The sequence below is a fragment of the Urocampus carinirostris genome, chromosome 8, assembly GCF_059441175.1.
Source record: "Urocampus carinirostris isolate Australia breed hairy pipefish chromosome 8, RoL_Ucar_1.0, whole genome shotgun sequence".
NCBI lineage: Eukaryota > Metazoa > Chordata > Actinopteri > Syngnathiformes > Syngnathidae > Urocampus > Urocampus carinirostris.
In genome coordinates, this window is record NC_142356.1 from 19,930,004 (window position 1) to 19,944,618 (window position 14,615).

Genomic DNA, 14,615 nt, shown 5'->3' on the forward strand with positions numbered 1-14,615 from the left:
AATTGTTTCACTCCGGATTCGTAAAACCAATCTTCAAGGCAGTAAACAATGCAGAAGCCTAATAACAATGTTTATCCTCGGATTCAGGAATGCTTAAACACCTGCATAGGTCAGGCGCTAAGGACAAAAAGCAACTCTGGAAAACTGTCTCGGAGACTCTTCACTGCAGACGGTTCTTGGCCTGAGTTTGGGAGGTGACAAAGTTGGCACCAGTCCATTCCAAGATGTTGTCAGCCTAGTTCTTTTTCTGTCCTTCTCTTTCTTCCCGCTTGCACTGTGCCCTTGGGAATGATCTTAGCCAGGCCTGATGATCTTGTAAGATGTGACCTGTATACGATCCCCTGTGACTTCTATAATATCCCGCCTGTGCAGAAAAGGACACATGACGTCATACGCAATTTGCGGAAGGAATCATGGATGCTAACGCCGTGGTGTATCTAGCAATTTGAAAGTTATTGTTATCGTCTTGGTCTTGTTATCGTCTACGGTGGCCAAGAAACTTCCAGCAAATTTTAATGAAAAGAATGGATGCTTGGGCTAACGTGTCTGCCGGGACTGTTGTTTGAGCTTTGGCAAAAACCAGCATATTTTCCGAGAAGGGCACGGAAAATGACCAGGAAAGTGACTCTGAAAGTGAAGAAAGTGAACATTTTAATGGAAATTTAGGTCTCTGTGAGGGTGAAATACAACTCTCTCTAGCTGTTTCCCGCAGGTTGTAGCTCCAGGTCATCCGTTTCATTGGTTATGGATCTAGCATTGGTGGAACACTGGGCTCGGAGAGTTGTTACGTAGGTAAGCCATAGTCTTAGGCTGGAACAGCAGCCTCGCTATTTGCTATCTCTACTACCACAGCCTCAGTTGCTCCCCGGACCGCATAACAATCCATGGAGCACTCGCTTGTCATTACCATTCCTATGCGCTCCTCTGACTTTCCTCACAGTCAGATTTAAGTAATGATTTTTTGTCAACGCAAAATTACGTTTCCGCTGTAGCCGTGCTCTGCAGTTTGTTCTTTGGGTACAGACACATTGACTCATGCGCCCGCCCCGCTGTTTGACTGATGGCATACACCAGCCTATCACAATCACGCACACAGTCACAACCTACCGGCATACAAAGCCCTCCCCAACCTATTCTCGTGATAGCATTTGCTTTCTGCTATGTGCTCGGAACACATTGCATGATATTTTTACAATAAAGACATTTCAATTAAAGATCTGTAAGGCAGTGAACCAGTGATACCCAAAGTAGCAGGGGTTCTGTGCATGTACTAGTGATATTGGTATGTGATATTGGTATGTGGTATAAGTATTCATGACTACACCAGAGTTGAGCATCAGTATCAGAATGGAAAATGTGTTATCGAGCTTCACTACTCATAACGATCGTATATATTTCCTATCTGAAATGAAAACAACAGTACAAACTGTGCAAAAAATATTTTGAACCTATATTCCAAATCTGTATCATTTATTATTTTTACATTTTTAAATTCCAAATCTAGGTAACCCAAAAATAAATCGAAACATCACTTATGAAAAACAGCCAGGGAAATGATGACAGCTAGGAAATCCCCTTTACCAAAATGGGGGGGAGCTCCCAAAAGTGGCTGGTATGTCCGAATTGTCGCATATTTGATAAATAATGGCAAAAGGTCGGGAGACTATTGGCAATGCTAGCAGGCCCCCCTGACCTCTGAGTCAAAGTCTGCCATGCGTTTATGCGCCGTGTGTGTGTTTACACCCGTTGGCGCTATTGTCTCGAATCTTGTTATCGTTAGGCAGCAGTTTCCTCTGGTCAGCCAGAGCCAGAAGGAGACGCAGCGGCAGGACTCGGCTCCGTCATCGGCTTCTCAACAATGAGAAGGCCTGACAGGCTCATCACTCCCGGTGGAGGCGTGGGGGCTTTACTCAGTCTTTATTGTGAGTCTTTTCCTTCTCTCGTCTTGCTCTCATGTCGACGACGCCCCGAGAGCACGCGACCTCTCCCACTTTGCTTATCTGCCATGCCTTTGGTCCAGACACTACACGCACATTCATAGCCGCGCCCATTTCTGATCTAAAGTCGGTGAGCTGCAATGTGAACGAAATAGTGCGCATGTATGGAGATTAGAAATCGCAGGAGTGTCAAATGAGATCAAGTTTACACAACAGGCAACCAATAAAAATCAAAGAGAAATTAAATGTCTGCCTGAATTTGATAAATGTGTATCTAGCTCATCTCACTTGTTTGGGTGTTTGGGTATTTGGGTTGGCCATGGTCAAATTTTTTGTGTTTTTTGCTACTTTTTTCTTTTTTCTTTTCTTTGTTTTTGTGTTTGTCAGTCATCCCTCTCGAGGGATATGACCAGGTAGGATAGAGATAGATAGGGGCGGCAGTAGCGCAGGAGTTAGAGCGCTCGTCTTGGGATCAAGGGATCCCAGTTCGAATCCCGGCTTGTCCGTGTTACATGTCGAAATGTCCTTGGGTAAGACACTGAACCCCTAATACCCCCAATAAGCAGGTTAGCGCCTTAGATGGCTGCAAGGCCGCTATTGGGAAATGTGAAGCACATTGTAAAGCGCTTTGGGAAGTCATTGACTTGAAAAGCGCTATATAAATGCAGATCATTTCATTTCATTTCATAGATAGATGGGATAGATGGGATAGATAGATAGATAGATAGATAGAATGCGGCTCATTGGCACTCCCTAGTGTCTCCCTAGCGCTTTTTCAAAAATGTTAGATAATGGAAAATGTTACGATTTTTGAGGTTAGACATGACACAAACATTCCTAACGTTTTGGAATTATACAAGGTCTTCTCTGCTGACCTAAAAATATCTGAATCATGTCATGTTAATTGTATTTTAACCATAAATACTTATTAAGTACTTCCAAACTGTCCTTCAGCTTCCTTTCATTGCTTTTCCTTGCTTCATTGCTTTCTTATTCCTATTTAAGCCATATCTTGTTGTCAGAATTAGTAATATGCCTGGGTCAACTAGGGGGCGGTAATGCAGTAAAGTTATTGCGCCGACCGCAGTTAAACCTAAAGACGAGCTGCACAAGCAAATATTTTTGTTTATTTAATAGCTTTTTGTCAACCCACAATGGCTGAAGGAGGTGAATAAATTGATTTGGGTGCAGATTTACTGTTAAAGCCATTTCTAGACGGAATTTTCTACAAAAGCTCAACATCATTTAAAAGTTCTAGAAGGACTAAACATGTTTTCTACCCACTCTCACTTTCGTACTATTTTCTGTTACTTTCTTTTATGTGATTTTTTTTGTTCCTATTTTGTATAACTCGAAATAAATATTTGAACTGAACTGAACTAAAATGATCAAACCTTCCTGTGTGGAGTTTGAATGTTCTTCCCGTGCTTACGTGGGTTTCCCCCGGCCACTCTGGTTTCCTCCCACATTACAAAAATATGCAATTCAGGGTGATTGGCTGGTTCAAATTGCCCCTAGGTGTGAAGAGTGAGTGGATAGTTGTATATCTCTGTGTGCCCTGTGACTTGCTGGCAACCAGTTGAGGGTGTCCCCTGCCCACTGCCCGTAGATAGCTGAGATGGGCTCCAGCACCTCCGCGACCCTACTGAGGATAAGCGGTGCAGATAATGGATGGATGAACTAAAATGGTCGGAAAAGTCTGAAGCCCGGCAAACTCACTTAATTTGCAGGACAGAACATAAAGCAAAAATAATGTTTCTTGTTAATAATATGGCTCGAACATTTTGGGCTGCCAACATATATTCACAGGCACCGTCCCTCAAACCCTCAAAAACCCACTTACCAGTCTATACAGTTTCGTTCACACTCTATTGTTAGCTGACAAACTCATGGAGGCATTATAAATGCACACAAACATACTGATGCATAACGTTTAATTTTCATGCAAAAGTACACACTCTTATTCTGTACACACAGAAAGAGGCATACTTTGAACTTTCACATATTCTTATTGTCAAATTCTTTATGCATCCACTCTTTTACAGCACCTATTAGCCCTCAATGCTTCTCGTTTATATATAGGAACAATACTGTAATGCAAAATATACAAGACATACACGTTCTTTCACGGGCACACTTACACCCCTGCAGTTAAATGCTCACATTCGGTCTTTCACACTCTCACACATAAATTCAACTCTCAATCACACACAAACACAACTCATATTCTTTCCTTCCCACTCTCACACACAGAGAAAATTACACAATACTCAATCATATAGGCAATCTCACATACAAAAACATGATAAACACATGAAAAAGCTTAACTTCACGTGATTTTTTTCTATTTTTCTAAATTTTTGATTTCACTCTAAATGTGATGTGAATTCATTCTAATATCCATATCTCAGATAAAATCGTAACATTTGAGTTTTTCGTTTGGTAAGAAAGGCTGATTAGTAAACTACCGAAAAGTAACTAAACAAATGTGTTTGTTATTTACGCCTCATTGCGACATGCAAGTCAAGCTTCAGTGATCTAACGTGCTTATTTTGTTCTACTTGTTCTTTTAGGTCGTGTTAACTGAATATTTTATGGCGTAAGTCCGATGAGAAGCTTAAATTTTGATGATGAGACCTGTGATGTTGTACATGCATGACCACTCGTCATTTTTATATATTACAGTAAGAATAAGTACAAATGTGCCGCAGATATTCGTACTCCTGCATTTTAGGGATTCCCCATAACAAGGGATACTCCTAGTGATTGTTGATAGGGTTGCTAAGGTAACAGATGCCCCCACCTCCTTTTACAGACACACACAGTACAGTGGCTTTGAGACACAAAAAAGCCTGAGGGGGGGCTTTTCCAGCCTTGAGTCTTTCTTCTGATAAAGATGACTAAGTGTGACCTCTATTAAGTAGTGGAATGTGCATAAACAGGATCTCAACATGATGGCTGCCAAAAGTTGAAAAATAAATATTGGGGGAAAGGGCAATTGTAAGGAAAATTTGGCATGTGCTATTATTTACGGAATAAGTTAATGTTAGGGAAAAAAACACTTCTGAGATGTAGACTCTTAATTGTTAGTGCTTTTTTTTTTCTTTAAAAAACGTTTTTTGTTTACATTTATTTTTAGTTTTAGTTTGAATGATGAACACAAATGCACCAAAGCATTATTTTGTATTAACAGATCTTATAAAACAATACTATTATTCATGGACATTTTTGGGGATATAGGTCATTCATATTTCCATTTTTAAATTCAAAGTTAATGTCAGGACCAAAACGGACACAGCACCCAATTGCGTAACGTTTACCACAAGGTTTATTGATAGAAATAGGAAGGGCTGCGCCCACGATCCGGTGTTCGCTGGACGCGGGAAGCAAGTCGCTCTCGCACTCGGATTGTGATCCGAACACGGAAGTGGATCTTCTGGAGCAAGCGATGGCGGTGTCAGGGACGGAAAAACTGGTTGGTAGCCGGGACAGGGAGAGCAAAGCGTGGTCAGGGTCGGAAACGAGTCGTTAGCCAGGACGGGAGAGCAGACATGGTCGGGCTTAAAAACGGATCGTAATTTGGGACGGAAGAGCAGACGTGATCGAGATCAAAACTGGTCGTAGCCGGAGACAAACGAGAGCAAAAACGGGGCAGGCGGAGGTCAGGGTCGAAAAGGCTTGCCTTGTATAAACAGAGGTTCGCAGACGGACTGACAGCAGGGGATTGACATGACTGGGTTTAAATAGGGACAGGGAGCCAATCAGAACCCGAAGCGGTTGGCGCCAGATGAGCGGGCACAGGTGATTCACATTGATAATCATGACAGTTAAATAATAATATGAATTAAAACAATAACAAAAACATTTATCATTTGGATACATTTCATAAAATGTTCTTTACAAAGTTTAGGATATGACTATGAGTAAACATTTGGATTGTTGTGAAATCTTAAAAGGATATTGTGTAATATCTTACCCCTAGATGTCACTGTATGGTGTAGTGCAACCAAAAACGAATGCTGAAAAGCACATGGAGGAATACAAACCACGCAGACTCAAAGTTACCAAACCACGCAATTTTTCCTCTCGAATTTTTGCCCAGCCTTTTACAAGGTTTTTGGGAGTATCCGTAGCAGCGAGATGGCAAACAATAGTGTCAGCTAGTTCCAGGTAAATAAAATATACAAATTTCTTTACCTACAAGTAGTTTAAAAATGAATGTTTAAATGATAGGTGGTGTATTTTTGCTTATAATGGAAATCTGTATTTTCTTTTACTCCTGGGAGGCGCTAATGATGCACAATACCCTTTAACTAAAGGATCACTTTTTAGTTTAATCCCGAAAGCCAATTATATTCCATTTGGTTCTCAAATAATTGATTAGACTCTTGGAAGTGTTATCCACTATAATAATCACATTTTAATACATTTTTATACTGGTACTGTATATGAGAGCTGTCTTTATTGAAGAAGAGCAGTTCCTTTATTCTTGATCAATTGCATTTTTTCAATCAATGTATTCAAAATTGATAAATCATACCAATATGTTGTTTTGTGAAACAACTGACTGACGTTGACAATCTGGGTCACGAGCAGACTTCAACTGACTGGCAGCAACAGCCTGACCCGCGTCTTAATCTGTTGAGCCCCTCGTGGTCAATCCTAAACTCTTTGCTGACCCATGTGACAGCATCAACTGCGGCAGCAGATTTAATCCCGTCTCCATCCCGCGAGACTCTGAGCTCACTGCGATGATGTCATAGCAGTGAGTCACTCAAGTCGCTTGAGGCAAGGGAAGCTGCGTTACCGTAAGAGATGTGCACAGGGTCACAATCGGCACAAAGGCCTCGTCTTGGTGTTATTGCGATGACCGCGCAAAAGCAGTGTTGCAAACAAACGGCACTCATTGGCCAATAACAGATATAAAATGCTTCTGGTGACATGCTCTTATGTTGGGTTATGTGCTGTCACTTGTTTTTTTCAAGGTGACATTGGATATCCATCAACACTATTGTGTTGTATTTGTGGCCCAGGATGCCTCTTTAGCTGCTAACCTCTAATCAGTAACTGACGGTATTATTTTTTTCATATCCCCGCTTGGAACCATGAAAATCGTCGAACACGGACAAACTACTGAATCAAAACTCAGTCACTCAGTCACTCAGTCACTCAGTCACTCAGTCACTCAGTCACTCAGTCACTCAGTCACTCAGTCACTCAGTCACTCACTCACTCACTCACTCACTCACACACATTCACTGACTCACTCACGCAATAGCAACTAACTAATGAACAAAATCCCAAAGACACTGACCGACCAAGCAACCTTTTAACAAAATAGATAGAAAATACATTTATAATCAACCAATTATCGGAGTAGACAACTGACAAAATAGGTAGGAACTACATTAGTAACTAACTCGTAACTATTTAATAACCATACAATCTGAGTATGCAAGCAAGCTAACTAAACCTCACTCACTCACTCACTCACTCACTCACTCACTCACTCACTCACTCACTCACTCACTCACTCACTCACTCACTCACTCACTCACTCACTCACTCACTCACTCACTCACTCACTCACTCACTCACTCACTCATATTATACAATCAACCAAATAAAACCTGAGAAACTTATAAAGTAATTAACTATTCCACAAGAAAAAAATAGCAACTAACAAATGAACAAAAACCCAAAGAACCTAACAGACTGACTGAGCGACCAACTGACTGACTAATTTAAAAATGAAAGAATAAACAAACAATCGACAAATTCGCAGACTAGACAACTAACACAGTAGGTATCTCTCAAACTGGCCAACATCAAATAATAACTAACTAATCAACTAATAACTAGTTATCTGACTAACAAAATGAGCATGCACGCTAACAAATAAGCCAACTAACTAACCAAGTAACCAACTAACCAACTGACTAACTAAACTTCACTCACTCACTCACTCACTCACTCACTCACTCACTCACTCACTCACTCACTCACTCACTCACTCACTCACTCACTCACTCACTCACTCACTCACTCACTGTGCAAAAATCGCCAACATCACATGTAATAAACTCAAAAAGAGGTAATAGATAATAATTGAATTGCCCAAACCAGTAAATTTCTAGCTCACTGACTAATTCATTAGGGCTAATCATGAACACGCTGTTTCATCTGTGTGACTAAGTCTGATTGAGAGTCAATCCAGACAGTGTAAACAAAGCAGTTTCTGAGTAGAAATCTAGAGCATGTTCCAAAAAAAATATCCCTCTCGCACATTGTCAATAATTAACTAAAACTTCCCCGCAGTCTGGCCAAGGGGGAATTCTTTGTCAGTGACATCACAAGCGCATGAAACCCTCGCAGTTTCAGACAGTCGCTTCAAAAGAGTCCTTACAAGGAGAACGACGTTTTCCTGCGCTTCGGTTTCCTGACATTGTGTGCTGATGAGTCGGCCGGTAGGTAGGTCCCGTCACTTCGTCGGGTCCGTGTGATGGTTCCGAAAATAACAACACAAAAGCACCATAACAACTCCATGGGTAAAATATTAGAGACTACTTTAAAGTGTATGTACACAGGTGCCGAAACCACCCAGGCTTAACCTAGCTTCTCCCCTGTCATCACTTATCTTAACATACATGATTGCAAATGAGTTGTACTTATTTTCTAGTAAATCTCAACCAAAATAACAGTCTGGAGAGGCATGGGTGCTGCCAGGCTGTACGTACTTGGCCAAGAGACACCATATGATGGACAACAACAGCTCACTCTTCATACAAGATTCAGTCAACGCCCGGGTTGAATAGGACGACAGGTAGGAAGACACCCAAGCTGTTTGTAGGAACCCTTTTACCACTGCAACTAACAAATAGCAAAGAACTAACAAAGAAAAACCAGAAGACACTTACTAACTGACTTATTGCCACATGGAACGTCTGTACCTAGCACCAACAAGGAGAGTTGAAGCAACTCATCTACGAGGCGGAATTATACTCTTGGGATCTCTTGGATCTATGTGAGACCACATGGAAAAACATCATCAGCATCAGAGACAACATAATACCTTACGAAGAACCGTTGTCAAATGTGAGCAGAAAAAAACTGCAATAGTTTGGTCACATCAAAATATCATCAGGACTGGCCAAAATCCTTCTCCAAGGCACAATTCAAGGGGGCAAAAGGGGAGGAAGACCGAAAAAAAAACGGGCTAATGACGTAAAGAAATGGATTGATACCAACTTTTCCACAGCCCAGACGCAGGCAAAGAAAGCTGTCCAGAGTAGTTGTGCATTGGCAGCCCAGGTAGTTAAGTGATCGCTGAACCGCGATTCCTTTACTAGTACGGGAATTCACCAACATCTTGTTGCTTTTTAGTTTTTCACTAGTGAATGATAACTGACTTATGACCTGCTCAACTTACGACAAGTCAAGTCATCTTTATTTGTATAGCCCTAAATCACAAAGAGTCTCAAAGGGCTGCTGAGACCACAGATTATTGCAAACTACAAATTATTATTACACCATCCCCTGATGTAAAACCTACATAAGGGCAAGGAAAAACTCAAAAACCTCAACATGATTAAATTGAAGAAACCTTTAAGAGGGACGGCACATGAGGTCATCCCCATCCAGTATGACCAGGCTGCAATGGATGTTGTAATAATAAATAATACACAGATAATATCAACATAAAATATAGGTTATTCATATGCTATAGAATAGAAGTGTGTTTTAAGCCTGGATTTAAACATTTCCACTGAGGTTGCAGATCGAATCTCAGGGGGAAGAGCATTCCACAGCACCGGGGCCCGAATGGAGAACGCATTCAAACCTGCGGATCTCTTCTTGGCTCTTGGGATCACTAGAAGAACCGCATTTTCCGAGCAAAAGCTCCGGACTGGAACATAGGGGGAAATTAAATCTAAAAGATATGAAGGAGCAAGATTTTGTATAATACCACAGAACCTTAAAATCACATCTTAAGCTAACAGGGAGCCAATGCAGGTTAGCTAAAATCGGGGTAATGTGATCAAACTTTCTTGTCCTAGGCAAAAGCCTCGCTGCAGCATTTTGTACCAGCTGAAACCTTTTGATTTTGGACTTTGGGAGACCGGAGAGTAGTGCATTACAGTAATCGAGACGGGAGGTAACAAATGCATGAATTCCAATCCCCGCATCGGACTGAGACCTCCAACCGTATTTACGACCAGGACCAGCAGATGCTATTTTTTTCCAGCCAATGCTATTTTTTTTATAAGATGCTCATCTGTCTCAAGTATATTGTCATTTTTTTTTCAAAACTAAATGCCTGCCACTGCAGCGTGTAGCACCCTGGCAACGCAATCGACAATTTTGGCAGCCGGCCAGCACAGGAATTTAACAGTACACTCAGTCCTACATACTGTCTCAGCAGCAGATGGCAAGTTGTAAGTTGAATGCTACCTGTACTGCATTCTCTTTTCCCCCCTCCAGTTTACTGTTTGTTGTTATGAGTCACAGGCAACTAATCAGACAACTTTCATTTGGCGAGTTAGGCAGCTGTCTTTGGAGTAAAGGACACGCCCACGTCGATAGCGTAAACAAAATGAGTTGTTGGCACCAGTGGTGGAAGATTAACCTGAGACTGAGTCGTTCATTACTGTATGACTTGTTCTTTTGACTACTCTCAACCTGCACAAAACCAAGGTTCATTTATGTTATTCTGACTCCAGCAGATCCCTTTTATTGTTTATTTGTATTATTGTAGCTATTTGGTCCAGAACTGCTTATTTTGTTCGGATTAAGTCAAAGCCCAAAGAACGTGTTAATGTGTGGAGCATTTTCTGCCTTGTGTCTTGCCGGGCGACTAAATGTAAATGTTCTGCATTTATATAGCGCTTTTCAAGTCACTGAAGACGTCCCAAAGCGCTTTACAATGTGCTTCACACTTTTCCCTTACACACACTACCTAACCAATTGCAGCGTCAGCCATGCAAGGCAACTACCTGCTATCGGGGGCATTAGGGATCCAGTTTCCTGCCCAAGGACACTTCGACATATAACACGAAGGAGCCGGAAATCAAACCTGCGACCTGTTGATCCCAAAACGAGCATTCTACCTCCTGAGCCAATGCCGGCCAATGGTATTACTGCAGGTCTGTGTCCTTGGTCCCAAGCAAAACCTGTTTATACTAGACCTTATATTGAAAGAGTTTTATGTGAAATAAGGAGCTGTTATTTGATTACTTTGTTGCTCAATTGTGTTAAAGAGACACGTAAAATACATGATTAGCATTGTGCTGGTAATTGGTGCAACAGCTGGACGGTTTTCGCTTTTTTGTTTTACATCCTATTTGTCTAATTGCAAAAAGTTGTGAACGGAATTTTATCACATTTTTACTGTTTGTTGTAACATTTTTAGAACTTGAATAATTATGTTAAGAACAGGAATCATAAGCATGTGCTATCATTGAAAGAGTTTAGCTAAATTGAGTGAGCAAGGATGAATATCAGTGATCTCCATTTAGGGGGGCAGGTAAGGCTGTGCTTCATCTGTCATCATGGGAATATCCATCCATCCATTATCTGCACCACTTATCCTCAGTAGGGTCACGGGCATGCTGGAGCCTATCCCGGCTATCTTCAGGAAGTGGACACCGGTTGCCAGCCAGTTGCAGGGCACTCAGAGACAGACACCTTACTCGCTCATTCTCCCCTAGGGACAATTTGGACCGGCCAATTAACCTGAACCACATGTTTTTGGAATGTGGGAGGAAACATGAGTGCCCAGAAGAAACCCACGCAAGCACGGGGAGAACATGCAAACTCCACACAGGAAGGTTCGATCTCATGACCTCAGAACACGCGCTAACCACTGCGCCGCTATGCTGCCCTCATGGGAATATGAAATATGAAAATACTTTAAATGGTAATATTTCGTCTGTGTGAAAAGGACATATTGTATAAATTAGTTTTCTAATATTGGTAAAAAGACTATGTTGATTTGGCGCCAGCCGCTGCGGGCTACCTGATTGGTTCCCTGTCCCTTTTTAAGCCCAATCCTTTCACTCTCCGGTTGTCAGTCCGTCAGCGAACCTCTGTTGTTACAAGGCAAGCATTTTGACCCTGACTCCCCCCTGGCCACTTTTTGCACCCGCCCGTGCCTGATCACCCCGTTTATCTGATAGACAAACTTGATAGACTTCATTTATTAATTAAAGTAAGACAATAAAACATTTTTTTTTCTCTGATGCCACAGTTTCTATATTGCTTTCTTGCTCTGCCAATCAAATGCTAAATAAGGGTTCATGTTTTTTTTAACTGACTGTGCCTTACCAGACAAGAATCTCATCGCACATCACTGCTGAATATACCTTTGGTTGAATAGTAATGGAAGCTAATTTTATTCTAAATAATGAAAATTTTTTTGTGACACCCCTGCCAAAGAGTAATTGGGAGGTTTTAAAGGAAGCAAGTAGTTTGTTGCCTATTCCGTTGATCCATATGTGTTTCCTTTTACATTGTTCCTCCCTCTTCATCCAGAATCTCCAGCTGCCTTTGATATGATTTTCACTTGTTGCACTGTTTGGGTGCTCTTGAAGTGAGGCGAACAACACCCTTTTATCCAGACATGACACACACACTTGCACACGCACTCTTGCACAATAACACATGACAAAACAATCTTCACAAGTGAATTAGACAGTTGAGTGACGTGTTTGGAAACATCCGCCTCTCACTTCAAATCCAAAATAGTCAGCTTAAAGCGGTGTTGGTAGCTTCCAGTGGAAATGATTGAGGGTCTCATACATTGCAGAGGAAATTGACATAATTACTGATGGTCATTATAATACATAATCATCAAACATAAATGTAAATTATAATCAGGGTTGGGTAGGGTTACTTTAACTGGATTATTATCAATTACTTTTGGATTACTCCAATACCAAATATGCTAATAAAAGACAAAGGAAACTAAATATGAATACAATCATGACTCACAACACGTGGTAAGCTTTCTTTCCTAGCTTTGATCTCTTTGATCTCCGGCAAAACTAACATGAAATGCGACAGAAACAAAATGAAAATAAATCCAAACAGCTTGCCAACATTATTTTTGCCGTTCCATGTATTCCGTTACTCCCCAAGCCTGCACAAAATTTTGTAATTTTATTCGTACCCTGATTATAATCAACCTCAACTTGCATACAGCACAGATTAAATGACTTCCCTATCCCGCGTACAAACATGCAATAAATAAGACAAAATGTCATGGTTTGGTGCCTTCAGTCTCTCTCCTTCTCCAAAAGATGCCAGCATTATCCCAATTTCCAGTCCTTCTCACAATTCTTCTGTCAAGGTGCTCTCAATCAGACAATTAGCCACCTCTACTATAAATACTCCGGGCTTCCACCTCCCGTTGCTGATTCATTTTAAATCCAGCTCAAAACATCCATTTACCAAAACGAGACTTTCTTCTTCAGTCCCCTTCTCGTTTGAAGGTCCACCACTCCAAGACCTGCCAATCCAACCTTCTTCTTACTGGTCTTCCAAAGTCTCCTTTTCAAGATTCGCTCCACCCCAAGATCCCCTCTCATGTTTCCCATTCAAGGCTCCCTTTCAAATTTTCTATTCTCAGCAGTCCCGGTTCCACTCTACCTTATCATTACTGAAGTCTTTTTGTTATTTGGATAAGTGCCCCTTATTAGGGTTTGATCAACCCCTCATTTTACATCTCATTGTGCCTTGCATATAAAGGTTAGAATAAATATATTTGCAAAGTAAGCTGGAATTTAAATATAGCAGTTTGGCTTCGATTTGGCAGAAGGCAGAGTGGTGGGAGTTGTTAGGTCAGGGAGAGATTTTAGAGTCCTGAAAACCTGATTGAAGATGTCCTTCAGCCTGCTGGTTCTGGCTCTTAGACTGTGCAGTCTCTTGCCTGAAAGCAGCAGGTTGAAGAGGTTGTGAGATGGGTGTGTGGGGTCACCTGCAATCGTGGTGGCTTTGTGTGTGAGGCTGGAGTTGGAGGTGTCCCTTAGGGACGTGCGGTCCACACACGTCCCTCATGGACAACCAACTCCCATGCCTTTTTCTGCTGTTCTTGTAATGCGCTGCATAGTTTTTGGGTAGGACACGGTGGAGACACAATACCACACGGTGATGCAGCTGGTCAGAATGCTCTCAATGGTGCCTCGGTTGAATGAGAACATGATGGGTTCAGGGAATTCAGGTCTCCTCAGTGTAAATAGTTAGGGCATTTAGTTTCTTCTTAATTGGTATGAAGATATGTAACTTCCAAGAAGTGTCAGATTATGATCTTTATTTGGTGCTGCATAAAAATAAGAACACGTTGAGATGGACCAAGTAGAGGTCGACGAATAGACAAGTAAAGGTTTACCAAACGAGTCGATAATTGGACAAGAAAAAAGAAACAAAAACAGACTGGGTGAAGGAGATTATCCTGATAGGGATTGCGTAATCTCAGTGTGAGTGAGTGAGGGTTATGGTGAACTGACGGCACAATTAGTCACCCACTCTGAGCTAAAAGCCAACATGTCACGTCAGATGTGTCGGACACATGCACATCAAAATATTTGTGGCTCAACACAGTCATGGATACATGTCTGGGATTTTTTGAAATTTATAGTACTGTAGGGATGCACGAGTACAGATTAGGGATACGACCCTTGT

General features: G+C 41.5%; 1 long non-coding RNA gene across 1 annotated transcript; it reads left to right on the top strand.

Moving 5' to 3' along the window:
• Window positions 1-80: 80 nt before the first annotated feature.
• LOC148361150 (uncharacterized) lies at window positions 81-12,175 on the top strand. Its single transcript, XR_015851204.1, has 3 exons — window positions 81-194; window positions 713-792; window positions 8,617-12,175. It is a non-coding gene; the product is annotated as an uncharacterized LOC148361150 (long non-coding RNA).
• Window positions 12,176-14,615: the final 2,440 nt, after the last annotated feature.